The sequence below is a fragment of the Limulus polyphemus genome, unplaced genomic scaffold (assembly GCF_000517525.1).
Source record: "Limulus polyphemus unplaced genomic scaffold, Limulus_polyphemus-2.1.2 Scaffold8395, whole genome shotgun sequence".
Lineage (NCBI taxonomy): Eukaryota > Metazoa > Arthropoda > Merostomata > Xiphosura > Limulidae > Limulus > Limulus polyphemus.
The window spans coordinates 1-6,660 of NW_013674005.1; the positions used below are offsets into that span (position 1 = coordinate 1).

General features: G+C 32.0%; 1 protein-coding gene across 1 annotated transcript in view; it reads left to right on the forward strand.

Moving 5' to 3' along the window:
* The first annotated feature begins 171 nt into the window (after positions 1-171).
* LOC106475319 (sulfotransferase family cytosolic 1B member 1-like) overlaps positions 172-6,660 on the forward strand; it is an 11,055-nt gene continuing 4,566 nt past the window's right edge. Inside the window, exon 1 of the mRNA XM_013936008.2 lies at positions 172-332. The gene's annotated coding sequence lies outside the window, so the exon portion shown is untranslated. The remainder of the gene's footprint in view (positions 333-6,660) is intronic.

The following is a 6,660-nucleotide window of genomic DNA, read 5'->3' on the forward strand; positions in this document are numbered from 1 at the left end:
CTAGCATATTATCTTGGCATGTTCATATTTTTATTAATCTTTGTGTTTATTAACCTAGCATATTATCTTGGCATGTTCATATTTTTTAAGTTAACTGTTTGAATATCTAGAAATAATTTAACTTTTAAATGAGTACTTTTTGTAAATCATATTTTGTTTCTTTAGATTTGAGAAGAAACTATTCTAAAAAAAGTCTGTTTTGGGACGAGGTGGTAAAAAAGGAAGAAATTAGCTTGACTGTCTGCTTATTTGTTATTGCTTGTGGTGTCCATGAAAGGGTTAACTGTTCTTAGAGCAGTCCTTAACATTCCACATTTTATAACCACTAACTGGTACGAATATGTTTTTTTTACATTTTATTCTGTTGATAGTTTTGTTTGTTTCTAGCTATAAATGTATACGCTGTTCTGTTTGTAGGAGTCATTTTCAGTTAAGTGTATTAAATATAAAATGTTTTTTTTTTTTTATCTATAAGAAAGCTATTACTGAAACTGTGAATTAGGATGAATTTAGTTTTCCACTGTGTCAGTAAACAAGTATCTGGCCACTTTTTTTATCTGAGTCTATAATTTACCAGCGTGAGCTGTTCGGTTTGAAAATGTTTGTAGTGTAAATTTTATACACGTAAATATTATTAACAAACTTTTAACATTCTAACAACCTCCTCATTCACTCATAATGTCCTACACATCTAATTTTTAGTGATTGCAACAAATCCACAACAAACATGTATGGCAGTTTAATCAATGTATCTTAGAATGTTACATAGCAACGAAATCAAGAATATTGTAGAACGGTTAGAAGCTTACATTCTAACAATATTTTATCAATATTTCCAAATGACTGACCTTCTATACACAAACTGACCATTACATCACCTTACAGAAAACTCTACTGAGATAATCAACTCTGACATTGTTTGGACCTTTGCTTGAATGTATTTTGATGTTATAGGATTGCCTATTTCATAATTCTATCATTGATAAATTTTGACGCATTGTGGTCAGTCTGAAGGATACATTCCATCCCATATTATCTTAAAGTCTTTTGTTCCTCATATAATAGCTGGACATTTGTTTTCTCATGGTAGACTACTCTTTTTTTCTCTTTTAGACAAATATAATGAGGAGTAACTTACTGTTAGTTTCTGGCTAACAAAGCTAATGAGGAGTGATTTACTGTTAGTTTCTGGCTAAGCAAAGCTAATGAGGAGTGACTTACTGTTAGTTTGTGGCCAACAAAGCTAATGAGGAGTGATTTACTGTTAGTTTTTGGCTAACAAAGCTAATGAGGAGTGACTTACTGTTAGTTTCTGGCCAATAAAGCTAATGAGGAGTGACTTACTGTTAGACAGTTTCTGGCTAATAAAGCTAATGAGGAGTGACTTACTGTTAGTTTCTGGCCAATAAAGCTAATGAGGAGTGACTTACTGTTAGACAGTTTCTGGCTAACAAAGCTAATGAGGAGTGACTTATACTTATGTTTCTGTAATAGTATGGCTCCCATTACAATGTCATAAGCATCAGTCCTCAGAATGAATTGATTGTTAATGTTTGGTAACCTAAGGATGGGCTTACTGATGAGGAGGATCTTTAATTTCATGTAGGCCTTCCCCTCCCTCCTCCACTGCACCGTGCTTCTTTGTCAAGTAACAGCTATAGCTGTTGGTAAGGGATGAAGTTTTAATAATCCATTAAGTGACCTGACATCTTCCTTAGTTCTGGATCTTGTTGCTTTTCTATTTTGGCTGTATTGTCCTCATTCAAGCCAATCTTACCCTTATTCTTTTGATAGCCAACAAAGTCACACGTTTTGTGGGTATAGCCATAATATTACAACATTCATTCTGAAAGACAACTCTTTTTTGAATGCTGCTAAATGCTATTACCAAGTGTTCATGTATACCAAGATATCCATTTTACCAACCAAAAACTTGTCATTGTTCTTGTGAGCATAGCACTAGCATTTTTAAGGAAATTGTATTTCCCATCTCGTGTCACAAATTCAGTCTTTAAGACATCCTGCTCGTCCACTGGAATCTGCCAATAGCCATTACTAAGGTCAGTCTTTGTAAGGGGTTCATCCTTGATGATCATCTGTAAGATGTCTTTTAGCCATGGCCATCGGTTCTGGATTAAAAACGGTTACCTTGTACAGTTTCCAGTGATCTGTACACACACACACACTGTTGGAACCACCACTGGAGATGTTTGTGATAATGTTAATTCTCTGATTTTTATTATTTCTTGAATGTCCTGATGAAGGGATTCTATAATACTCTATGGCACATGGTGAGGTTTGGAATCCATTGTTACTGAGTTTAATATGATGCTGAATAGGATTGGTTGAACCAAGCTCTTGAGTAAAAATCTGTCCATACTGGCTGATTAAATAATACAGCTACTTCCTTTATAAATCATTCATCTGTTTCCCTAACTCCACATTTGTATGTATCTCATTGAGATTAATGCTGCCCAGCTCCAACAAGTCTTCATTATCAACAGTATCATCAGTGCTTTCAGTGATTCTCGCAGCTATAAACTGTAAAAGTGGACCTCAGAAATTTACCTCTACTACCTGTAGCTAGTGGCCTTCATTGACCCCTAGTTGGTCATCATGTTGAGTAAACTGTTACAGAAGATTAACATGATAGGTCTTCATCTTACCATTGACCTTAACTTTCATAATAACCTTACCAACAACATTATCTACTTTGCAAGCCTCCCTCCAAACACAAAGGCTTTATTACCGGTGGTGGGGAGCTATTAACGATTACAGTGATTAATTTACGACCACTACAATATTGTTCTAACTATCAAATGTAACCTCTGTATGAACACACATCTGTGTATGAATTATTGGCTCTACAACTAAGAAATGTATTAATTTTATTCACATCTTACTAGACTGCTTATGTTTCTTGCTCATATATTATGTTTGGATGTAAGTGGCATTCAAATATCCATTAATGTTGTTACACTGATGAATAGTTTTTAAGGAATATTGTTTATCGAAGAACAGAGGGGAAGATATTTGAGTGTCCCACTCAGAAAGGAACTAGATTGTTTCAGTGCAATACTTATCAAATCCCTGATCTCTCGAAAAGCTCTTTGCTGTTCATGTTATCAGTTTCAACTTAGAAATATACGTTTTCAACATGAATTCCTGAATAGGGAAGACTTTATTGATCTCACTAAACATTATTATTCAGTTTCTAATTCCTGTACAGTAATTATGTAAAATTTTTAATGAAAGATGAAACCGGTTTTTGATTCCTGTGGTAGGTAGTACACAGATAGCCCTTTAAGTAGCTTTGTGATTAATAACAAACAACAACAATCTATCTACAGTAGTGGCAAAAAACGCCCATAAAAACCACAAAAGGCAAAGTTGAAAATTTGCATGTATCCCCACATGGACCTAATGAACCTCCATACCAATTTAACTTGCAGCTTTTTCGTTGTCATTAAAATAGGTAATGTGTTTTATAATACATTTTGATAAACAGTGTCAAAATATTTTGAAATTAAGAAGTTCTGTAATAGAAGCTTAAATATTGTTTTAATTGATTACTAGTATAAATGTTTTGAATATAACTTTAAATTGCAGGCCTAGCATGCAAAGTTATTTCTCTGTTTAAAAAATCAGGCTAAAACTATAGGAACGTTTGTATAAAATTAGTTTATTTTTGGTTAATAACTACCTTTGTGCATCAGTAAAAATAATCCAAGTTATAAATAACTTGATGTTATCTGAAGAAGTGAAATGAATAATTAAGCTTTCAGTTGGAATTTTCTATAAAAAATGAAGTCTTAATTATTTACTGTAGAAGTAATCCAGATTTATGTATTGAGACTTACTGGTAGATTGTGGTAAAGTGTTGGAACTCTTGGAAGCAAGTTCTGGTGAAAAAATAGGAAAAATTGTAACAGTGATATTGGTTTAATACTCCCTAGCCTACTTCATTTTCGGTTATTACTCATGTGAATTAAATTTTGTTTTAGCCTTTAAAAAATTAAATTTTCTATGGGGGGGACAATTCCCCCCAAATATGTGTGGCTATGCCAGTGACATTTTTTATGGTGTAATACCATGTGTTTTGGTATTTACTCGTGTACAATAGAAATGGAGGTTTTGAATTTTTGTTCCTACAGCGGTAAAAACATTTTTCTTTGTTTTAATTACCTTTTTTTTTCTGAGTATACTGGGTAGACCAGATTTTGGATTCAAATATATTCTTTGATATTTTATACATAGTTGTTTTATTCTGTTAATTGTATGTGTTTTAGATGAAACAAATTTTTAATTGAACCTAACATTTAATTTTCAATCAGTCAGTCGGTCAAGCTTTCTCTTTATTATGTTGGAAAGAAGTGTTTGAAAGTTGAGATCATTAATTGTTTGTTAACTTGCATCCATATTTTCCATGAAATGATGACTTCTTAGAGTTTTGAAAAACCAGATTCTTCATAAACCTGCTTCTGGTTATAAAATATAAAAATAATAAATAACAGTGGATCTGTAGAAAATGTCATTTTATCCTTTTATAAATATATAAATCCGTTATCTTCAAATATCTGAAGAAAAATTGGTGGTGGTTAAAACTTAAATAGAAATATCAAAACTTGAGCAACGTTAATGAAAAAAAAATCGAATCTTCCAAACACCAAAGAGACTATTTTTCTTACAAAATAGACACAAACATTAAAGTTGCTTACAATTTCTGATAAAGCCTTGGTAGTTTAAATGAAACTTGAGGTAGTATAAGCTTAGAAAAATAACGGTGGGTGCTGCCTTTCATCTATCTGTTAAAAAATAGAGCTATATGTAGGTAGCCCTTATATATTTTAGAAATGTGCAATCCTCAAAATGTAATAAAAATTGAAGTTTGCACAAGGGCTAAACCCTTGGGAATATAAACGATTTTTTTAAACACTCAAACCAAGTATATCTTTCTTGTAGAACTGAAAAATTTAAAAACTGTTGACAAGAAAAATTGTTACTTTTAATGCAAGAAAAAAAAGAATTGCAATTTTCGAAACATTCAAACTACGTATATTTTACATGTAGAATTGAAGGTGATTGGGGATTTTTGACCAAAGCATCATAGTTTAGGCCTCAGACCTTTTCATGAAAAAATACATTTTTGGAAACGTCCAAAATCTGATCAAAACTTACAGAAAAATACCAAACCGAGTTCGTCTTTCCTGCAGTACAGAATCAAAATTTAACTGGTGAAAATTCGGACAAAAACTCCTAGACTTAATGAATTTTGATACTTCCAAATCGACAGTATATTTTTACTCATAAAAAATAAATCTAAGGTTGTCAAGATATGAACAAAACAACCGAGATTTAAGGACAATGATAAAAAAAGAAGAATTTTCGAAACGATAAGATCTACTAAATCTATTTGATTACACAAAATTAAAATTGAAGGTGGTCAACATTTTTATGGAAACGACAAAGCTTAACTCATTATTTTGAAATACTCGACCGAATTTATCTTACAACGCTAGAATCCGGGTTTCGATACCCGTGGTGGGCAGAGCACAGATAGCCCTTGTGTAGCTGTGTGCTTAATTACAAATAATAATAAACAAAAAAACAAACAAACAAGACTTTTAATGAAAATATGGAATTGTTTTAAACGCCAAAATCTAGTCCAGCGTACCCGCAGTAAAACTGAAGATTATCAAAATCTATTAATGATTTAACGTTGGGTCCTTGAGACTTTATTAACGCACTTACAATGCTAAAAGACAGGGTTCGATTTCCCGCGGTGGTCACAGCAGATGGCCCAATGTGGCTTTGCTCTAAACAACAGAGACAATTCAATAATGCTTAAGTATTCAAAATCACTGGAACTCAAACCATAAAAATTGCTAAGTGAAATATATATATATTGATACACTTAATTCATTTTATTTTTCATCACGAAGAAATGCAAGTTTGAAAATTTAAAAACTTAGGTAGAAACATCAAGCCTGAACTCTTGGGACTTTCAATAAAAGAAAGAAAAAAAAACACCTTCCAAACGGAATGTTTTAACACATCAGAATTTTCGATGGTTTATATTATTTATAAAGGTAAATAAAAAATATTTTTTCACCACAAAAATTAAACATGTAAGCAGTCGACTTTTATGTAAATCAACGATCCGGATCACAGAAAACTTGAATGTTTTTGTATAAAAACTTAACTAGGCGGCATGGCCTTTACCGATGTGTTCTTTTAAATTATGAAAATAATTCAAAGTTCAGTCCATTTAAACTATAACAAATTAGCTTATTTCATTACGGACAGGTCAAATTGCGCATGTTAGGACGTTTTAGTGAGTAACATTCAAAACTTAATTAAACCACTTAATTATCATGGTATACGAACAAAGTTGACATATAAATAGATAATAAATAAAAAATTAATGTTCTTAATTATACAAAGAAATACTTAAAAACAACCTCAAACTCCCCTGGTGTGAGAATTGTAACATCTTGTTCTCTAGTCATCGCCTCTTCTATAATTTATTTACCACCCCTCCGAGAACTACAAAAGTAGATATAAAATGTTCTCTATAATTTCGTCGTAGGTTAAGTGAAGCACTATTTTTATATCCTTCAATCTTACACGCCTAAAAAGCAATCAACTACAAATTCAGGC